This window comes from Hetaerina americana, unplaced genomic scaffold, assembly GCF_022747635.1.
Source record: "Hetaerina americana unplaced genomic scaffold, ioHetAmer1.1.p SCAF_8, whole genome shotgun sequence".
NCBI lineage: Eukaryota > Metazoa > Arthropoda > Insecta > Odonata > Calopterygidae > Hetaerina > Hetaerina americana.
The window spans coordinates 5618712-5642671 of NW_027287427.1; the positions used below are offsets into that span (position 1 = coordinate 5618712).

At 40.8% G+C, this 23960-nt stretch overlaps 1 protein-coding gene across 1 annotated transcript in view; it reads left to right on the forward strand.

Annotated features, from left to right (window-relative positions):
• The window catches only part of LOC139697732 (lysoplasmalogenase TMEM86A), a 556881-nt gene that overhangs the window by 383887 nt on the left and 149034 nt on the right, over positions 1 to 23960 (forward strand). The gene's annotated exons all lie outside the window — the stretch shown is intronic.

The following is a 23960-nucleotide window of genomic DNA, read 5'->3' on the forward strand; positions in this document are numbered from 1 at the left end:
CCAGTCATTCTATCATTACCTCCATGTTGGGTATGAATATCGTTCCCTGATTTTATAATCTTTTTTGTGAATTCGTTATTGCTCAATCTATTTGTAGTATATTCATATGTGCAGCATTTCATACTCATGGAAATTTTAATAATTACGAAAAAATGTTGGAATGTTAATTATTATCAATTCATTAATTGCGATGCATATCATTGCTCGCATTTTTTATTTTACATCATATACGCGTGCTTTCCGCTGTGGTGACCCAGAAGATTGATTTGACGTCTAGGGTAAGTTTTATCTCTTAACAAATGGGTTTGCATGCATAATTCATACATTTCGGGTCAGAGAAATTTCTTTTTTTAATGCCAACCACGGTTTCCCATGAAATTGTATTATCTAGATAGTCAGACATGTTGCCTGAATCTACCAACGATTCTTGAATGGCCGAGAACGTCCAGAGGTCTTCGGACTTAACTCGACACCCTCCGGTTAAAACCCTCAAGCCAAGATCTACCCGATAGGAGGGTAGGATATCAAAAGTTTATAGAGCGATAGACTTAACTTTTAGTTCAAGTGCCGAAGAAACTACTCTTTCTTTAAATAACTGTATTTTCAGTTTTCTTTCGTTCTCATTTTCGTCTTCGTCGTGTCTTCTCTTCGTGCATTGCCGCAGATGTTAACTTTGAGTACAATTTGCTTCCGAGAGATTTTTTTTTAAGAGAATCGATGGCACTTTGCCTACCTGCGAATGGCACCTTCATAAATGCCTACTTTTACCCATGGATGTTTGTGTACGTTCTGTGTGCTTTGCATTTAAAAATTCCTTCGGTAAAACAGCCTAGACATTACAATGCAGCAATTTCAGAGCGCAAAAATCATTCGCTTTGACCGGGATTAAAACCCTGATCCCTCTATATCCGGCTCAGTGCATTAGCCAGTTAAGCTACCGTGGCGTTCGTATACACTCCTAGATTTTGGGAGCTTATAAGGAACAAGATGTGGTGACGAAGTAACATACCTACAATGTTTCAGGCATTCACAGTCATGCATGTTGCACCACGCACGAAGTCAAAGCCAACTTTAAACCTTCCTAAATTTTCTTGGAATTGGTCAAAGGTAAAACACCCCTATTGCTTTAAGTTGGCTTCAGCCTCGAAGACTGTGGCTCATCGCTTACGACTACGCATGCCTGTGACATTGTATGTTCGGTATTTCGTCACAACATCTTGTTCCTTTAAAGGCCCTCAAAATTTCAGAGCTTAAGAGGACGCCTCGATACCTTAACTGGATAAAGCACTCGGCCGGACATCGAGGGATATGGGTTCGAATATCGGTCAAAGCGAATGACTTCTACACTTCATAATTATGGCTTATGGCAGAGATGTTTCTCCAATCCGAAAGAAACTCTCTCATTCATTGCGTCCGCGTATTCGTCAAGGACCTCTGCCCCAATCGAGATGTCGCCTACTTGGTGAATGCATGACAAGAAATTTCGGCCCATTTGCTGCGAGTGCGAGTTGATGGCTTTAATTAAACGGCGAATGACCGCGGTCCATCGTCTAGGAAGTCTCCATTCTCGCGTTCGGGGCGAGAAAAACCCGCAAAATGAAATGAGAATGTAGATTTCGCTCTCGTAGCGAAGGGAGATGACACATTTATGTTTCAGTCCTTGTCTCCGTTTTCCTCGCCACGGATAACGTCCTCTCCTCCTCTCCTTTGTCGTTTTTTTTCTTCCTCCCTCTGCGCCAATGTCCCTCCCCCCGCACATGAGCCGGTCTTCGCTTCCACACCATTTTATTTTCGGGAAGAGGGTCTGGTTCCTCCTCCTCGACTGTTACCGCCCTCAACCCCTTGCGGTCCTTGGCTGTTTCCCTCCGCATCATCCCTCTCCGCGTCCTCTCTCCACTCCCCCACACCCAACCCCGTCCGTCCGCGAGCACCGCTCCTCATCCCACCCACTCCCGAAGCCTTTCTTCCCCCCCCCCACGTGACATCCCCCTGGGATCCGTTCGACTTAGGAGAGCGTAACCGAGGAGACGGGAAGGATCTCAAGTATGCAAATGTAACTCTCTTAAGGTTGAGAGGACATCTTTCTCCCTCTCTATCTCTTCCTTCCATCCTTTCTTTCTTCCTGTCGTCCTCTCTGAAGGTGTTCCACCCGTCCCTTCGCTGAAGATTGGGGATAATGCATTAAAGGATGATGCTTCTAAACTTAAATGACCTGCGGTTTCCGGTTGAGTTATTTGAAAACTTGAAGGTATCGTTAACGAGAATGATTTTAGTTTCAGACTGGTCTAAGATGACGGACAAGAGAGAGAGTAAACATTTTAAACCGGAGAATATGGATGTGTCTAAAGTCGATATTAATTGATAAGAATTTTGTAGGCTTCCGACAGCCGGTCGACATGGTGGTGCAAGTGCTATAATTATTTAGAGAATAATTTCGAATGAACAAGATTATTTTCACGGTTGATAAATTAATTTAATTATTTAGAAACAAACATCGAACGCTTTAAAATACCGAGGGTTAATGCTGGCAAGCAGGTTGATAATAAAATGAGGTCAGCTAGTAATCTTTCGCACTTTTGGAGTAAGTAGTAACCTGTGGTAACCACACACGCGTTGTGGAAACTATAATCTCGTTCTCTTTTCGTAACCGAGAAATATCCTCCCTCGTCTTGAAATTTAACTTTTTTTCCTTTTCACATTTATTCTCAATGCTACTGTGCTTGCTCAGGGATATCGCTCCCGGGTTACCCTTTTAGTTCATGGCTCCTCCGACCTCAAAAGCCCGTGAACTGCGTACTACGATTTCCTTTTTGTTGCGATGCCATCGTCTGTGTTCACGATTGAACAGCAGAGGGCCTGGGATATGGGCAGTGCGGGGGAAGGGGTGAGGGGCGCCGCTGAAAGAAGATTCAAGTAAAGGAGGCGGATCGTCTTTGGAGATCTACCTAAAGCGATCCCTCTACTTCTTTTGCTTGTCTTCAAGGATTTTGGTAGTTTTTCAGAAAAATATTGACGGTTCACTTGGACAATATTTCATTCTCTCCTTCGATATGATGCTTTTACTGCAGGATATCAAAAGATTTCTTTACATCAGTCGTCGAGGATAGACTGAGACAGCGGCCACATTGATGCGCGAATAAAATTGCTCATTAAGAGTTTTACGGCTAAAGAAAGTAAAGTTGTTGTGAGTAAAGTTTATGTGCTAGGAAAAATTTGTTTAAAATTTTACAAGATTTGAAGTAGATAAACTGGGAAGTAGCCACTGCTGGTCATAAAGAAATGTGGGTGTTGGGAAAAGATAATGCTTTGTTAGTGTTGGCACTAATAAGGTACTCTCAATGACTTTTTATGATCTTTTTATTTTATTTATCTTATATTTTTGCTTTTTAATTTCTTTACTTTATGGGTTAAATGGAAGAAGGGACTATTGGGCCTCAATTTGGCCAAAATAATTGCCTATATCTATCTATCTATCCTTTATTGGGAGGGAAATGATTCCTTTAATCTCATTATTTGACAGACCCCAAATTTTCTTACCGGAAAAAGTGCGCTTAGAATAACCCCTTTGGAAACTGAATCAAAAACGAATCATGAACATCGTAGTTTCCAGCGTGGGAAAGTAAAAAAAACAGTAATTTAGGACGTCGGTCGTAGTATAGTCAAAATCAGGGATATTTATTTCGTTTTTAATCAATTTTAAGGCTTTGAAATGGCACATCTACGATTTGAATTTTTTTTATCATAAGGCATAGAATAGTTCGATGGATTTGAAGCAACAAGCAGTCGTCCAAGTTTCAACATACTCCTATAACCTCCGCAGCGTGCCTGCATTGCAGTGCTATTCACCCATATATTATTGAGAATTCTCTTTATCTTCCTAATAATAAGTCTTACGCAAAGATCGCGCCTCGTAGGCGTGGAAAGAACGGGAAATCATAAATCCTGAACTGCGGCTACCGCGTTCATTCGAAAGTGCGTGGAAGCATTTGAATCCTTATAAATCCGAATTCTTATTGCATGGATGAAGCCAATATGCTCCGATTAATATGCTTCCCACATTATAAATGAAAGTTATCTTAGCGATTTAGTGTAACATTATGCCATTGACCTCTTCATTTAATCGTTAATTAATTTAGATCTACGTGCATGCTTCAAGGAAAAAGATCGGTGTGTTACCAATCAACGTGTTATTTGTATTTGGAAATGCATATCTATTATTGCCCACGATTCGCAATAAATGGTATCCTCTATTTCTATTAGTTCTTTCATATATTTCGTTGATTTTTAATGTTCGCTCTCATCGGCTTGTACAATTAAGACTGCTATTTTTTTATTGTATTTTAGTGTGAAGTCACAGTCGCTTGGTGTTTATACTGACTTCAGTTTATGCTTTTGATTTAGCTTGCTCTATATTTAAAACCTGGACCTGAAAAAATTTTATTGACGTGTTTCCTTTGTTATCGTAATAATCGCTAATATTGCTATGCCTTATGCTGATATTTCTTTATGACACGAATGAGAAAGTTCTTGGCTGATTCCAAATAGCAGACGATTTCTATGGATAAAGATTAGTTTTAGGAGGGTAGAAACGATATTCTAAATGCTTCCGTAAGCAATATGTTAAAAAAAAGTGAAACTTGCAATAACTTAATTTTCCATTAAACGTGACGCTTCGATCTTTACGCGGAAAATTATTGTTTTAATAGATATCAAATATCGATATCAAATCGATATCAAAAACCTTTCTGATAAATGCAGAATGGCGTCGCATGAATATAATAAACCGAATGGCATCATTTTTATTCGTACCATGGTTTCCTCCAACATGTTAAATTGAAATATGCCAAAAGTTTTATTTTATGCCACGTCGTTCTCCCCTTTTTAAGTTCAGAAAGTTTGGTAAGGTGACAGTTAAAAAAATAATGAAACTTTTTACCAGGGATTATTAGCGACTAGTGAGTGCAATTTACAGAAAATATAGCTATAATTTATTGTTTCCAACACCTTTAACCAGAATTATTTTTTTAGAAGCGAAAAAAATCTCACTTGGAGAGCACTTTTCTTTAATACTTAGTCATGGGTGGTATACTACCTTGATCAAAAATTTCCCGGAATTTATTCAGAAAATTAAAAATACAAGTTTATTCATCTAAATCTATATTGTCCCCTTCAAAGTAATCCCCATCGACTGCAACACACTTATGCCAGCGCTTGATCCAATCCTCGAAACATTTTTTATATTCGGTTTTCGGTATGTCCATCAGTGCTTCCTGCGATTTTTCCATTACTTCCTCTCGGCAGCTAAAACGCGTTCCCCGTAATGGTTTTTTAACTCGATTGAACAGAAAGAAGTCACAGGGAGCCAAATCAGGTGAATTCGGTGGCTGTTGGATGGTATTTGTTGCATTTTTCGTCAAAAAATTACGAATAATGATAGCACTGTGCGACGGTGCGTTATCATGGTGCAAAATCCACGAGTTTTCTGCCCACATTTCTGGTCTCTTTCGGCGAATTGCTTCACGCAAACGTCTCATAACGCCCAAATAATACTCTTTGTTTACTGTCTGGCCTTCTGGCAAAAATTCATGATGCACTACACCGTTGTAATCCATGAAAACCGTCAGCATTGCCTTCTTTTTTGACTGAAAACGACGTGGTTTTTTTGGTCTCGGCTCATTTGGTGAACGCCATTCACTTGCCTGATGTCTGGATTGCGTGTCGTACTCATAAACCCACGTCTCGTCTCCAGTAATGATCCTTTTGATGAATGTGGGATCGGATTCAGCCTCGGAAATCATGTCTTTTGCGACGTCAACACGGTCTCTTTTTTGCATGAAATTGAGGTCTTTTGGAACCAACTTTGCTGCTACACGACGGAAACCCAAATCATTAACCACAATGTCTTGGGCGGATCCATAGGCAATGTTCAAGTCCTCCGCTATTTCTCTGATGGTTAATTTGCGGTTATTGACCAACATTTCTTTTACTTTATCAATTTTTTCACCGACTTTCGATGTCGATGGTCTGCCACTGCGTTCATCATCTTCGATTGACTCACGACCACTTCTGAACCGCTCGTGCCACTGGTAAACGACCGTTTTTTTTAGAGAATCGTTGCCGAAACACTTTTCCAACATTTCCAACGTCCGTGCGCCACTAAATCCGTTTTTTACGCAAAATTTAATACAAGTTCGTTGTTGCAAATTTAAATCCATTTCTGAAATTGTAAAAAATCTCCAACACACACAGAGATAGATGTACTCTTGGCTACGTAACTTTTGCAAATGTCAAGTTATGACACTAAGATTTAAAGGGAATATCAACAACAGATGTACCAATTTAACAAAAAAAACAGAACTCAAATCGGAACGATGGGAGCGCCACACGGTGGTTATTCCGGGAACTTTTTGATCAAGGTAGTATATGAATGGGAAAATGTCCAAAAGAAGTTTTTTTTATACTTACCCCAAGATACCGAGCACGGTAAAATTTAAAAATAAACCTGCATATGCCATATGTGCCACATCAACGGAGAGAGTCAAGGGTCATATGATGACACTCGTTAATTTTAAGGAAGTGGAATGGGCTGGAGAGCTGAGCTGGTGAATGTCGAGATGCGAAATGATAACATTTTATTATAATCAATGCTTCCGGAATTACTTTTGATAAGTTTGAGGAACTCACCGTGACTGAAAGCTTTAAGCTGCCTGAAAGATTATAGCACTGATAAGATGATGGAAGTTTGCCGCCTTAATGAATGATTAACTTTCGTTATTACCGTAAATATAGAAATAAAAAGGCATATTACATAAACAAAAAACAAGCTTCATACGATTTGCAAAACTTTCATCAATTCATGTCAGCAATTATCCGAGATTATATTAACCGTGTCCTAATAAGTTGATATACTGGTTATTAAAAAAAGTATTGACACATAAATGGTTTGTCCAAAAAAATGTATAACGACTTATTTCCACCGACGGGGACGGTTAGAGTGAGGCGATTTGTGGCGGGAAAGGTGCTGGGAGAGCGATTGGGAACTGGGCATTTACAGTGTGCTGATTACTGCTAGACTGGACCCCTGTATGACGGTCACGTCCCGATTTCACGATGCCACTTTCCATAGAGCAATGGTATGTGATAAAATTCTGTGTTTAACTAGCGAAATAAAGTTCGGAGACCATCACCATAGTTAAGGATGCTTATGGAGATGGATAAATATCCCAAGTGATGGTTTTCTGCTTGCACGTGATATTCTGGGAGGGTAGAGAGGAGGAACGCCCTGGACATCCATCGATAACGCAATGTGATGAAAATATGTACCGAAAAGTGAGGCTCATGCTCAATTCTGATTGAGCCCCAATTATCGCAGAAGAGTGCAGTATTCAGAAAACCACAGTGTATTAATTCTTACAGAAGGTTTGGCCACGAGAACGGTGTGCCAAGATGGTCTCCAAGGTGCTGTCAGAAGACTGCTTCTGTGATAATCTTGCTTTGGACCTCTTGGACCAATGTGAAAGTGACCCAATTTTCTTGGAATAGGTGCTTACTCATGGTTATACATGGGTCTTTAAGTACGACCCAAGTACAACCCCTATGAGTACCGTTGTGGACAACTGGATTATGTCAAAGAGGCCGTGGCGAAGTGCCCGAACGTGATTTGTGTGGATGCTGAACAGGAAGCATAGCACGACTGTTGGAAGCAGTGGCTTTGGTGTGTCGATACATAAGGGTGCTCTTATGAAGAAATTAGGAATTCGTATTTCGATCTGCAGTACATTTTTTCCCCAGATTTATTCCACATATTTTTGGGATTGACCTTGTGCATGGTGGATATTTTTCAAATGATTAGTTCATCATGAGGTTCCGGCTCGACGGTTCGTTATGCAGGGGATGCAAGTCGAAAGAATCGAGCACCGTGGCTATCTGCGATGCTATTCACCACTGCGTGTCTCTCTCAACCCCCTCCTCTCGCGGGGGTGAGTGGGTTATGGAGAGAGAGAGAGACAAATCCACTCTCACCCTCGGAACTCTCTCCCCTCGGATCCCCCCCCGTCCGCCCCCTCCGTTTGCACGCCCCTCCCTCCCGCTCTCATTTCTCTTTTCGTTTCATGTTTTTTCCACCCCTGCCTCCTTCTTAGACCGCTCATCCACTCGCCGTGCCACCCCCCCCCCCGCCACCCTACCCCCTTTCCCGCCAACCTACCCCATTTCCCGTCTCCGCCCTCACGAGAGGAGAGTGGTTTTAATGCGACAAGGCGTTTCAGTGGATGCCGTCGGCTTTCCGTGGATACCGTCGGCTTTCCGTGGACGAAATGAATTTAGGGATCCGTCGGGGTAATTCAGAGATCGGATCGTTTTTGACTTTTTGCCCCTTTTTCCTTCTCTCGACTGGAAAAAAATATAACATGCCTGCCTGTCGTGCACCATTCCGTCGCACTCTTTTCCTTAAGCGTATTCAAAGATTCTCTCGTGGTCCAACGAGATGTGTCCTGCGGATGAAAAATGTCGTGTAGTATTACGTGGGTGTGTGTGTGTGTACGTATATATATATATATATATATATATATATATATATATATATATATATATATATATATATATATATATATATATATATATATATATATATATATATATATATATATATATATATATATATATGTATATGTATATCCTCGGAGACGAACAGGTTGGTTCCAAGAAACTGCGGAAGATGCCGCAAAAGTAACTTTTAACGGATTCATGCGCTAATACGCATTTCAATGCAACAATTTCAGAGTTTAAAAATCATTCACCTTGACTGAAAACCGAACTCGGATCGTTCGATGTCAAGCCGAGTGCTAGAGCCAGTTAAGCTACTGAGGCGTCTTTTTATACTCTGAAATTTTGAGGGCTTTATTTTCAGAGTTTTTGGGGACAAAATATTAGAGTTTAAAAGGACACCTCGATACGTTAAGTGGTAAAAACACTGGACATTGAGGGGCCCGGTTTCGAATCCTAGTCAAGGTGAATGATTTTAATTCTCTGAAATTGTTGCATTAAACAGGTTGATTATCATCTGCAGAAGGTTAGGCAAAGTTACAGTGGTCCATTGTATTTACCGCAGCGTTTTTTATAACTCATGCTTGCCGTTTTTATAGCATTAACTGACCAGTCTTTATGCATGAAGATGATGAGCTGATGGAAGTTTGAAAGTAAGGGTGATGACATATCACCATGTAGTCACTGGCTCATTGGCATTGGTCCATTATCAAATGACAAATCGTATTCTCTTCTAATCTTCTAGCCTGTGTCCGTTTCGTTTCTTCATTCTTCCTTGCCGTAAATTCTGCGCCGAAACAAAATTTTAGGTTAAGTTGGTGTAAAATAAAGTCCAATGATGAATGGTGAAAGATAGATTTACGCAATGAAATCTCCTGAAATGTAAAATATAAATCATGAAAAATTGAAGATCTGAACGATATTTCTCGGCCTTTGTGCATCCATACGAGCGTAAAGCATCTGGTCCCCTTCCGAAATCACGACTACACGCGAGAGTTATGTGCTTTAATTAATTCAATCATTCTTCTTCGATCGATGGAAATGCTTCCACTCTCGGATAATAAATCAGACCAATTACTTTGATTCGAAATCGAATAATCGCTCTGTTTACGCATGAACTACTGGATAGTTCGGCGCCTGTTAATATTAGGCATACAATATTATTTGGTCACTTGAGCTATCTGCTCCTTGCTTAGGGGTGTCTATTTATTAGCAACACTGATGCTATTGAGGGGCCATTTTAATTGTTAGAGTTATCGTTAACAGGACGTGCATCGTAAAATGAATTGGAACAATAACGCAGTTCGCACGTCAAATAAGCACCCTTGATTGATTCAAATGCGATAACAATTCAATTAAAATGTGACTTTTGAGTAAGGTAATCAAACGATTAAACATAAAAGGAAGCTAAATGATTTACTCATATAAAAAAATCTATCATTGAGAATAATCGACGAGTCTTAATGGTTTTATTTTATGCGCGAGCCATGAGTTTCATTTTATCGAAATCTCGTTCCACTCTCCATTTCGCTTGATGCTTTTTCCCAATTGAAATATTTCCCAATCGAATACCTGTATGTTCTAAAACTTTAAGGATACAAACGACACAAATCATTTGAACCACACTGCATGTTTCACGGCAAAGTTTTCATAGTGGAGTAATGTGATGTGATCAAGTCGCTTCACAATATGCGTCCACTACTTGCAGCCACCTCAACGTGCGCCGATGGGCGTCGGTCAGTAATCATTAAAAATAGTTATTGTTTGCATTTGGTGAATATTAATTTTTGTGGAAGTGAAATTGTGGTACGTGATCCACGTACGGTAGTCGCGGTGAAATTATGTCACGATGCACTGTAACAACTATCGTAAAGAAGAAAATATAATTTTAGGAAGTTTTTTCTAAAAAAATTCAATACACATACAATAAGTCCATCGTATTACGCCTGAAACAGGTTAATACAAGGTCCGTCCCAAAAAGTTAGTTGAATTAATTGGGGGAAACCTTTATTGCAGATTAAATTACTAATTGCTTAAACTCTTCAAAATAGGAACCTTGTGCATATCAACACCCCGGTGTCAGCGCCTCTGCCACGCTTCTGGTGCACTTCCTGGAAGGCGTCGGTGGGAATCTCGGTCAGGCACCTCGTCACGGCCTCTTTGACATAATCCAGGGGTCCAAAATGGCACTCAAAAGGGGTTGTACTTGGGTCGTACTCAAAAAGCCATGTTTCGTTACCAGTAACCACCTATTCAAAAAAGTCGGATCCATTCCACTGTTTCGAAGAAGTCCAAGGCAAGATTGTCACACAAGCAGTCAGTTCTGACAGAACCTTGGAGACCATCTTGGGACACCGTGGGGATTATCTCTGTTCATTCCGCATAGTAACCTTCAGGTGCTGAACAAACCGTGATGGCAATGGAATTTTTGCAGTGCATAAAATACGTTAAGCAATGAGTGATTGCTTCGAATAGTATGAATCCAGTGAATACACATCTTGCATTAAATATAGATATAGTATCTCTACTTATATTAACCCAAACTTGTAAAGTAAGCAATTAGTCTTTTAGGCTTAAATCTAGTGAATTTGGATGTAATTTTATGATAAAACCGATGGAGGTCAGGGAAAACTCAAAGAGGTAATGAAAAACTTAAATGAACCCTTGGGTTAAGTGAAGTGAAGACTCTTAATTGTAAAAACTAAAATTCATTTTACATTTTAAAGACCTCGCATTGAATAAAAGTTTTTTAAGCCTTGAAATACAGATGGAATCTATTCACCGCGATAGAGTATCTCTTTGAAGGAGTAGGAGAAAGAGAATTCACTCAAAAAAAAAGGCTTAATAGGATCAAGTGGTTAGATCTAAGTTTTTAAACTTGATTTTCAAGTTCCTTCTCTTCGATACCTGAGATTTGGAGCAAAACGACGAACTGTTGAAAAAGAAAACAAAAAATGTCTTTGGCTGGAGTAGAAAATGTCTGCAAATTAACTCTTCCTTCACGTTCTCTTTGAAGAAAACGTCTTTTTTAAACAAACTGAAACTCTGTGGATGGGCGAATATTTACTTGTGGATACTCAATTTCAGTGAAAAATTAGAGGGAAAATACAGAAGCGTGCTTAGGCAGGAGGGACATGGGAGTAAAAGCGATGGAAAACGACGCGGACGAAGGAGATGGAATCGGACGGAATGGACGAGGACTGCGAATGATGCTCAGCGGGTGTGTGCGGTGAGGTACGGTGACTTCGAGAGACGAGTCAGGAGAGACACAGGCACCAAATGAAAGATGATGCCGGGAATGCAAACTTTGTGGTTTTCTCGTATTTCCTCCGGTTTAGGGACGGATATACGAGGCCTGTCCAATAAATACGAGAAATGAGGCCGTAAGAACTTTATTTTGCAAAATTTAGTCCACATCGATGTTGTCCCCTTCAACAAAGTACTCTCCATTCGTTGCTATGCAATTATTCCATCTTATTTTACACTGTTTTATGCACCATTGTAAGTCCTCGGCAGTTAGGCTTTTTAGTTTTCTCGCCGTTTCTTGCTTTATTGTATCCACATCTTCCCAGTCATGTCCCCTCATCACATTTTTGCATTTTGGGAATAGGAAACGAAAGTCGCAGGGAGTGAGATCTGGCGAATGAAGAGAATTATTAAGGAATGATGTGTAAACGTTGCGTGATTGTGAACGGTATATGGAATTGAAGAGTGTGTGATTATGGACGGAGTGCGGCTTGGACGGAACGTTGTAGGTATGGTGTAAACCTAGCCCTTGTGTGATGGGAAAGGTGCGGTTGGTAATCTTTAAGTGTCATTGTACGATGGTACTCATATGTAAGAGCATTTTGTCTCATATCTGCTCTTCTTATGTATGAACGTGCATTGTAAGAGTGACCGTTTACCAGAATTGACCGTTTCCACCAGGATAATTCCCTAATTTCGACGAGGTTAATATAAATAATAAATAATACAAGTATTTTCGAGATCGTCTTTGCAAGAGGGAGAATTCCGACCGATTCGAGATTCAATTATTCGCCCACGTCTGTCGTCTGTGCCATGCCTACACAGGAATTTGGTGAAATTTAGTTTCCAGGTAGTTCACCTAAAGTGACAAAAAGGAAATTCAGCAATAATAAACGAGCACTTTTATCTTTTCTTTCATCATCTCAATTGTCCTAATTTTTTTGCGCGAATAGAACTAGGTTTTTCGTACTAAGAACTGGTATAGGATTATTTTCGGCTATTAGGATTAGGTTAAGAACTGGGATAGGATTATTGTGCAGATTTCCCTGCACCGGTGTGAAAGGTAAGCAATCCATGTTGGCGGAGTTTCCATTAATATGTACTTGGGTCCACACTTGAATTTCTATCGGAGAACACTTCCACTGTAATACTCCCTTTCGCCTGAAAGGAGAGATGTGAAAGCGTCAACCTCTTGCTTTGCAAAGACTCGGCTAATTGCGACGTCTAATTTCCCTTTGCCCACTCTCTGCTCCTCTAAGACCTACTCCCTTTCCGGCCAACTCCCCTCCCCGCACCCCCGCATCTCATCAATGGAGTAGATGACCTCAACCGTCGGTGGTCTCGCCAAATGACCGGGAGTACTAATGATGCCACTCCAGTAGCTGCGCCACTTTGAGTGACCCGAATCCGAGATCGAAAAGCCGGAGGAGGGGAGTAGGGACCCACTTAGGGGTGTCAGAGAACCTGTGGGCTGTGTCCTTACCCCCTTGCGTCTTCCGTGTTGTGTGGAGACGAGAGTTCTTTTGGCGGCGGACCCGTCTCCCCTTCCCAATTCACTCATTTGCATTCCTGGCTGTTTTGTTGTGCCCCGCAGCGCCATCTGAGCCAAAAACCTATGCCCTTATTTACGTACTTCAGGGAGGGAGGAGGGGGCCAAGGGGGACTGTAGGCGGACTATTTTGTCGCCCTTTGTCAGTGGCGGGAGTCTATGTGGAGGGATTCGGGGAGGGGGGAGGAGCACACTATCGCTCTCCCCTTCATTATCTCATCCATCCCTACAGTTCCTCCTGCCCCGCAATCTCCTCTCAAAAGGCGACCTGGGATTGTCACTGATTGCATCCCCGGTTCTCAGGATCCGTCAGGGGACGTCGGATTCACCCACCGCTTAAGGGGTAATTTCCTCGCGTCTTGATGCTACTTGGGAGCCATGCTGCATTTGAAGATATAGTTTTGTCTTCATGTTCCATCGTGCGAGATGCTTTTTAATTTTACTTTCATCTGGTTTGTATAAAAAGTATAAGGAAAAGTTTCGTAAAAATACATTTATTTCAGATTTTGCTGCATCACCTCAAAGCTCTTCCAAGTACGTCCCTTGAGCGTCGAAGAACTTCCCCACAGTTATTCTGCGAAGGCTCCATAGTAAGCGGATTCCAGGAGGTCCTTAAGGTTACGCGTGCAAGCTTCTTTGAAGTCTCTTAGGGTCCCATAGGGTGGTGTCCTTTAAGGGAGAATTTCACTTTTGGAATAGGAAGTAGTCCGCTGGTACCAAGTGGGGACTGTAAAGGGTTTGGGGAATCGTTGATGTGCCGTCACAGAAGTTCTTCGTAAGCAGACACTCAACTCTGCTCTGAGTCATTATTATAGACCTTTGGGGCGAGTTTAACGCACATCTTTCGCATTGCAAAATTGTCAGTGATATAATGGTGTGTACACTGTCATCTTATCAATCCATACCAATATATGATCTGCGATAATGCGCACACTTAACCCACGGTCTGAATTCCACACTTAACGCACACGTCAGGGAAACTTTGTCACCGATACTTTTTATGCAAACCTTGTGCGTATTTTGCGAGTCACGTCGTATTAGGTGTTTTACGTTGTTGTATCCACGAATCGTACGAGGTTAAATGAATTCCTTTAAATCCATCTTTTCGGCTATTGATTTAAGCTCTCGGTGTGCTCTCCTTTGCCGATGTAATGAGGGCCTAGGCTCCAAAGTTCTTAAGGTGGTTACACGGGCAAACATTTTTGACGACACTTAAGGATCCCGCGGCGGTGTCCTTTGAGGGAGGAAGCTCACGAGGATAACGTTTTTCTGATAATTGAAGTCGGTCGTAAAAGTTTCTTGTTAGCTATGGCTCCCGACGCTGGGTTGATTATTAAAGTGCAACTCTTTCTTCTGGACAAATGACGTTTTTTACGAAATGGACAGGATTGTTTACTCTTCTGTTCTATTCATATATTTGGTCCATCTGCGCTAGGCACCAAATGCTCGACGGATATTCAAAGTGAAGTCTGATGAATGCAAATTTACCCTTCTCGTGCAATTTTTCATCTTAAATTTAATCTAATATTCTTCAAATCTTACTTCATCTATAGCTCTTAGATGAAGTAGGATTTGTATTGCGGCTCCTTAGTTATCACGTCGTGTTCTCCGGTTGTTATGCCCGACGTTGGTGTGATTCCCAAGTACTTAAATTTGCTCGCAGCGCTTACGTTTTCCAAGCCGAGTCCATGGCCTTAGCGTTTAAGATATATCTTTCCCATCAGTGAATTATTGCGCTTTTTATTGCATTTAACTGGAGATGCCATCCGTGGCACTGAACTCAAATATTTTTGAAATCGCTTTCGATTCATTATGTTTTACCATCGTGAGTCACACGCATGAAAATATAGACAGGGTGAGGATAAAGGTAATATCTGAGGATTACAAAAGAGGTCGTTTTTTGGAGCACATTTTCAGTTATCAGAATAATGTGTCACGCGTTACGATTTAAAGTTTGGGTATACTGGCTTGGTTTGTTGATATAACCCTTTCGGAATGAGCCACGTGGCCACTTACCTCCCAAGATATTTCCTTTTAAAAGTCACCTTTTGATAGTCTTAAGTTTTTTCGATGGTTAAATAAATCCTCTGAAGCATTTCAGCTCTCTTTGTACACTCTCAAGTGGATATTTGCATCCTGTTTGTCTTTGCATAGCCGTGTCCTTAAACCACAGCAACAGTTAGAATGATTTTGTTAAGATGGTACTATCCATTGCGAAACGAGGCACTGGTGGGACTTAATGCTTTGATAATAGAGAATAAATAAATGTTTGATGGTGATTATTATTTGGCTATTTAGGTCAAACATTACGTCATGAGACCATGTAAATTATTATGCCCGTGAATGCAGTGAAAGCGAAGAGATGGAAAAAGGAAAAGGTCAGCCGTCCCTTTAAATTGGACCTAAATTTTTAAGAAGGTATCTCTAATTACTTGCTCTGAATTAAAAATGTTGGCCGTGAGTTTTTCTTGTATTTAGTGAAAAAATATATCTGAGTAACCGAAAAAAATATCGAGGATAGTTTACCTTGAAACTGTTGGAATTTCGCCTAAAATCGCTTTACGTTAATGGAAATACGTAAAGCTTCACATGGATTTATAAAAAAAGCTTGTTTCGATTAATGTTCTTCAAAAATAAAAATGATTTACGTAAAATAAACCGCGGGAGATTCCGCGACAGTAGCTTTTAACGAAGTCATCAGCTAATGCGTGTTACCATGCAAAGGTTTTTAAGTGTAAAAATAATTTCCTTGACTGGGATTCGAACCTGGAGACCTCGATCTATCGGCCTTGTGTATTTAGCCAGTTGATTTACCAAAACCTATCGAGAGTACCCTTAGGCTCCAAATACTTGATTTTTGCACTTTGAACTTGTGACATTATGTATATTAGATGTGAAGGCGCACTCGTGGAACACCGCAGTGAATTGTTAGTATTCATTTTTTCGCAAAGAATGAGTGTACAACTTCATTAATGTTCTGAGACAGCCCATAAAAGTAAAAAAGAAACGAAAATTGAAAATGGAATACTGAACGAAATATTCATTTTGTAAACATGCTTATAAACTAAGCAGTTAATCTTATAAAGGAATACTTGCGACTCAACGCAAGGGATTTGAAATAACTACATTACACTTCGTGCAAGAAGTGACACAAATGTATTATAAGAGGGTTGTTATTTATATTTTTTAGCTAATAATGAAAAGACAGCAATTTATTGTTGAAAATGACTTTATTGTTTTTCCAAGTATTCTTCATGATAATAAATTTCTGTGCACCAATTGACACGAGCATCTTTTTGAGCTTTTGTCAAATTATACGGGATCCAACACGAACAAATTTTTTTCCCAGCTACTGTTCATGCAATATCTTATTGATGCTCGTCATGCTAGTCTAAAGGATGCCTCAATCTCACGATAAGTCACATGACGATCTTCATTTACTATTCCTTGCATAGCATGAATATTTTTGGCACAACAACTGATTTTGGACGACCTTCACGACTTTCGTCGCTGAGCGAACGGCAGCCATAATGGAATTCGTTATACCGGCGTTTCACAGTAGCAAAAGATGGGGCTTCATCGCCAAAAATGGAAGTAAGTTGATCGATGCAGTCCTGTCTTGATAATCCACGTCTAAAGTCGTAAAAAAAATGATCGCACGAAGTGTTCACGAGTTAACTCCATATTTTTCCAAGACAAAATTGACGAGTCACAGTGAATAACACAAGTTATGATCAAATGACAAAATATTCTGAAGAGAGTTGGCGTTAAAAGGGTCATAATTTCATATGAAATCGTCAGATGGCGTCTAAAGCCCATAGTGTTATCAATGCTCCAAATATAAATAACAACCCCCCTAGTTTACTTGAATAAAAGTTGTAAAGAATTACAATCAGGTTCAAAGGCTCAGTTTAGAGGACATAACGTGTGCGCATATGAGGTTGCACATAAGCCATACATATTAACAGAGATATCACTTACCTGTATTGAGAAGTAAAAGACGCATGACCAAGACATTTCCGTCTGTCTACGAATTACCCGATGAACAGCAAGACCCTGATATTTATCCGTTGGTAATGCCTTTTACCAAATACGAATGATTTTATCTTGAATGAGACACGGGATAAAATCTGATCGATATAAAAAAATAAAATAATACGTGAAAGCATATAAAATACTTAGAAGAGCAGAAGACGGCTTCTTAGCAAAGGGAAGAGTTCGATATATGTTATGGAAGTAGAAGCCATCGCTATGATCAAGAAATTTAAAATATATTACTATCAATATTTATGCGACAGTTTTGATTGATTTAACGTTATTTCTTTGTATAATTCTTATCGTTTGAGTACCTTGGTAACCAATTTGTGACTCTAATAACACCGGAATTGCGTAATTTCAACTGTGATTTCCGCTTAGGCGTACTCTGCAAAGCCTAAACACGAGCTCGTATCTTCACCAGTCACAAAGCGTCCTTTGATCGCCATCGAGATCGACAACTCTCTCATCCTCACACCCAAGAGTCTCTGGAAACTAAATTCCTGTGCGAGGGATAAACTGCCAACTTATTGAAACAAACGCTGCCGGTCGACTTATGATTTAGTGAGCGCCTTAACCGACGTGTCGGGTACAGAATACTGAACTGAACTCGTAAGTGTGGCTCCAGCCGCATGCATCTGGCGTATTTTTATTTTTTCCAGCGAATGCAAAGGAAGAGGGAATGTGTGGAACCTGGAATTTTACGAGCATTATTTTGTTTAAATTTGAAATTAACAGTCTTTTATCGGTATACTTTTTTCCTTTCTCTTTTACGATCATGAAATTATTTTGTCACGATCCTCATTACCCTTGATCCGCATATCCCTTTGTGCTTATAGAGCGGCTTGTGGCGAACCACCGTTTGAGTCTTTATGAATACGTCAGTGGGAACCGACGTTATAAAACGAAAAAAATACTTTGATATGAATAGATGCCAAAGGATGCAAATGTTATAAGTAAAAAATAAAACATAAGGTTGGAAAAGTGGATTGATATTTGGCTTGAAAAGTTTATTTTTAAGGATTTTTATTCATCCCGTTTCCCTTCCGGTCTCCCAAAAAGTGTTTCCCAGATGAAAATATTTCGAGGTTGAAGTATTTCAACCTTCAGTTTAATGTGGCTTCGCGAGTTTGCCCTTGTTGGTGTGAAAAAAATGAAACGAATACCGTTGATCTCCTTGTCCCTTCAAAGTTTACCGCTCATCGGGTTTGAAATTCATTTAAAAGCACACAGATGTTGTCATAGGTCCCCTGCTTTAATTTCAAAGGCACTCGTTGACTTTGCGTCTAAGCACGATCAGCGTTTATTATGTGGGCGAGTGGTACCTCATTGGGAATTCGGAGGAATAATATTACCGCCCTCCTCCAAAGAGCCAGCTAGCTTCCTTGCTCTTTCGGGTAATTAGCCACGTTAGTTGATCAACCCCCCCCCCTTTGATACCACGTGCTTGCGAGGAAGGGAGAACAATGGCGTGAATTCTATCCCAATGCGACATTACGGACGTCTCGTGATCTTGTGTCTAGTGTTCGAATATTCCAAACTCAGTAGGCGTTCTTGGGTGTTCCCCTCTCGCACACCTTGTTCAGTTTCATTTCCACTCGCCATGTGCGTGGCAAATAATTGAATTCGGATGTTTAGCGTGCCGCCATAAAATGAAATGACGAAATAAAATAACCTATTTCGGAAAATACATTATTAGATGACCTATTCCCACAAGGTATAACCATTTTAGTAACGAAATTCAAACGATTACGAATCGCCATGTATATACGCATATAAGGACAAATGTTAAAAATGAAGAGAACGTTGGTAATCACTAGCAAATTTGAAAAATCACCAGAAACGTTGGAATGTATCCGTAAAATTAACTGCACTCTTCAAAAGTAACTATGGGTTATTTCACTAAAACAAAGAAAATTTTTACTGGAAACCGGCGCAAGTTTCAAACGAGATACGATGATCTCTTTATTGCCTCTCGCAATTCTGCGCTCAAAAATGAATGCGTTTCCTGGCGTGTTGTCCTCATTACCAACGCAACGCAGCCTAATGTAAGTTGTCCAGCAAAACATTGACCGACGCCTCGAGATGAATGCCAATGGTCACCGGTGAATATTCGTTAATAACATTTCGTTAGTGTTTCATACGATCGCCAAATTCTTGGGGTCTGGTAAGACCCATCGGTGATTGTCGACGCTGGAACTTGACCGTAGCATTTACATGAGTGGAATCCTCCCACGGTTCCATCACCGTTCGTTGAAGTGCATGGCGTTCTATTCCAGGGAGGAGAGAGAGATAGATAGAGGTCTTTATTTGGGCGAAATTGAGACCTAATGGTCCCTTCTTCCATTTAACCCATCGTCGTATACATATTATATTAGGCATTAAACTTATAGTTACATGCATATATACACATAAATACATTTAGACACACAAATGCATTATGCGCAGATTTGCACATCTAAAAGAAAAGGAATGTATATATATATATCTGTATGTGTGTGCGTGCGCGTGTGTGTGTGTGTATATATATATATATTTGTACATGTACGTATGCATATATATATTTATATATATATATATGTGTGTGTGTGTATATATATACATCCATATGTACATACATATATATATATATATATATATATATATATATATATATATATATATATATATATATATATATATATATCCCCTCCCCGGACTACAACCTTGACGTGGTGGAAGGGCTTGTGCGTTCCGATGACCCCTAGAGCTGTACTGGCGGGAGTAATAAAAATTGCTCCTGGTAGGGTCACCCATGCCAGATAGGTCGAAGGTTAGGAGCCAGACGAAAGGTAGTCCACGCAGCGTCTGTTCCTCAGTGAGGCGGCTGCAATGGCGTCTGACCCCAGTGGGGCGGCCAGTAAGTGATGGTGTCACATTAAAAACACTATTGAGGAAGGCAACGGGAAACCACCTCAATTATCATTCCCTAGAAAAATATGATGGACAATAGAGATATTTTGAGTCCTGGCAACCACGGGGCTCGGCCCAATCGGCCGTGTGTCGTGCCCGGCAGCGGGGGAGGCAAGGCTTCCGCGGTCGTCATCCCACGAAACCCTTGCAAGGGAAAACCAGCAGCAGCAGGACAGAAGACGCAGGAGAAGAAGACCAAATTAGTTAGAATAGGAACGTGGAATGTTAGGACAATGATGAGGACGGGGAAATTGGAGAATGTTAAGCGAGAGATGGAAAGGGGAAATATAGATATTTTAGGTCTATGCGAGTTGAGATGGAAAGATAGCGGGGATTACTGGAGTGATAAGTATAGAATAATATACAGCGGTGGGGACGAGAGCCAACGAGGGGTCGCCATAGTATTAAATGAAGAGGTAGGAAGAAGCGTAGTCAACATAGAGCAGGTAACGGATAGAATACTACTAGTGGAGATAAAAGCAGAACCGACGAACTTAGTTATTATCCAGGTATACATGCCACCGAGCAACCATAAGGAAGAAGAGGTCGATAGGATATACGATCAGTTAGAGGACATGATTGCATGTGTTCCTGCAGGGAAACATTTGATAGTGATGGGGGATTGGAATGCGACAGTAGGCGAAGGAAGAGATGGTGATGAGGTGGGCGACTACGGTTTAGGCACGAGGAATGACCGCGGGGAGAAAGCAGTTGAGTTCTGCAGGAGACAGGGGCTAGTCATCACCAACACTTGGTTCAGACACCACAAAAGACGCAGGTATACATGGAAAATGCCAGGTGACTCGGGAAGATATCAGCTAGATTATATCCTGGTTAGACACAGGTTTAGGAACAGTGTGATAAATTCCCACAGCTTCCCGGGAGCGGATGCGGACTCAGACCACAATTTAGTTGTTATGAAATGTAGCGTACGTTTTAAAAAGATAAGGCAGGGGCGGCGAGTTAGAAAATGGAATGTAGAAGCATTAAATGGGTTGAAAAGAAAGGAATACAAACAGGCGGTAGAGAAAATCATGGAGGACGGTAAAGAGCTAAGTACTATTGAAGAAAAATGGGAATGTATCAAAAAAGGGTTGTCTAAAGCGGCAAAAGACACTATTGGAACCGTTAACGCTAAAAGGACTCGTAAACCATGGATCACGGATGAGATGATTACAAAAATGGATGAGCGGCGAAAATGGAAGAATATAAATACAGAATTAGGCAAAATGAAGTACAAAGAATTGAACAATAAATTGAGGCGGGCAACAAATAAAGCAAAGGAAGCATGGTGGAAGACGCAGTGCGAGAATATGGAAAGTCTGCAGAGGAAGGGTGAAATCGGTGCGCTGTACAGCAAAGTTAAATCGTTATCGGGAAGTAAGAAAGGAATAGCTATGCTAACAGTTAGAGATAAGGCGGGTAAGGTAATAGTTGACACAGGACAGATCCAAGAGATGTGGAAGGAAGAACTGTATAATAAAGAACTCAGACCAACAAAGTTAGACATTGAAAAAGAAAATGACGTAGAGGAAGACAGCTTAGGTCCAGGCATACTAGACAATGAGATAGAAAGGGCTTTAAGGGAGATGAAACTAAATAAGGCCGTGGGGGTAGATAACATTCCCGTGGAACTTTTGAAATGCTTGGGAAAATGTGGGAGGAAGAGGCTATATGGGCTGATCCGTAGTATTTATGAGGAGGGAATCTGGCCGGAAGACTTTGTGAGAGCAGTTTTAGTTCCTATTCCGAAAAAGGTAAAGGCCACGTCATGTGAGGACTATAGGACAATTAGTTTGATATCCCACGCAGCTAAGGTTGTTCTCAGGATCATAAACAAAAGGATAGAGAGTAGGGCAAATGATTACTTAGGGGATGATCAGTTTGGGTTTAGGAAGGGGAGAGGTACGCGTGATGCCATTGCAGTAATGAGATTATTAATCGAGAGGAATATAGAACACAACCAGGAGGTATTTGCCTGTTTCGTAGATTTCGAAAAAGCGTTTGATAGAGTGAATTGGGAAAAACTAATGAGTATATTGCAGAAAATAGGAATAGATTGGAGGGAAAGGAGGCTAATCCGCAACCTGTACATGTCTCAGACTGCTCAGGTGCGGGTGGGAAACGGGGAGTCAGGATGGGCAGTGTTAGGAAGGGGTGTAAGGCAGGGTTGCCCATTATCACCGTTGCTGTTCAACCTGTACGCAGAAGAAATGATCAAAGAGGCATGGGAAGAACTCGAGGTAGGAATGAAAGTGGGCGGGGAATTCGTAAAATCAGTTAGGTTTGCTGATGACCAAGCTTTAGTTTGTCAGTCAGCCAAGGGGCTGCAAGCATTGCTTAGTGAATTGGAAATTCAGTGCGACAGGTATGGGATGAGAATCAATATTAATAAAACAAAGGTTATGCGATTTTCTAGAAAGAAAAAGGGCAAGCTTAACATTAAAATAGGAGGGCAAAAGCTAGAGCAGGTAGAACAGTTTACGTATCTCGGTAGTGTTTTGGACCAACACGGTCAAAGTAGTAGGGACGTAAGGAGAAGAATTGCGCTAGGCAAAGAGGCTTTCACAAGGAGGAGGGAGTTGATGACAGGGACTTTGAGTAAGGATGTTAAGAAAAGACTCGTAAAAACTTTGATATGGAGCGTAGCTATGTACGGAGCGGAAACGTGGTCATTGAAGCAGGAGGATAGACGTAGATTGGAGGCTTTTGAAATGTGGGTGTGGAGAAGAATGGAGAAGGTGAAATGGACAGAGAAGAAAACAAATGAGGAAGTACTTGGTATGGTGGGCGAAGAGAGGGGTTTGTTGGGAGCAATCCTATGGAGGCAGGAAAAGTGGATTAAGGGGGTGTTGACCGGCAGTGGGATGTTGAAGACTGTGATAGAGGGTAGAATGTTGGGCAAAAGAGGAAAGGGAAGGAACAGGATAGGGTTGTTGGACGGGATGAAGGGAGGAAGGAAGTACTCAGAGATGAAGAGGGACCTGATATAGAGTAGGATGATTGATTTTGTGTTTTGTTAGGAGTAATAAAATATTTGTTTGGTAGTTGTGTCAGTCCAAAAACCTACCTTAACCGGTAGATTACTTAAAAAAAAAATATATATATATATATATATATATATATATATATATAAATTAAAGATACTCCTACACATACAGGTACTCAAAGTAAATGACAGTGAATAAAGAGATCAGTAATTTAAGGAAAGTCTAAGCAAAGGATGAGGTTTGTGGGGCAAGGGATAGCGTAGGAGAGGGACTAACGAAGACTCTTTTCGACTGGAGTCTTTCCCACCCTGTCACGTCACTCTGGCGTGTTGAGTTTTTCCCCTGCTTTCTTTCTTTGACCGTGTCTCTGCTTCGTGGACCCTTTTTTATTTCGATTCTTCAGTCCTTTTAGGGCGTTAAGTAGGGTAAAAATAAAAGAGTCTTGTCTTCCCCTCGTCTTGAAATTAACCCCTCTCTGTCAGTGGCCTCTGTCCTTGAAATCCACGGGCTTTTATTCCTCCAGAGTTTCGCCCACTCCCCTACTTCCAGGACCTCCTCTTCGTAGGTGTGTCCTCACCCTTATCACCCTCGCCTTCCTCACCTTACCCTTCATTCAACCTGTCCTCTTCTTCTTCCTCCGAGCC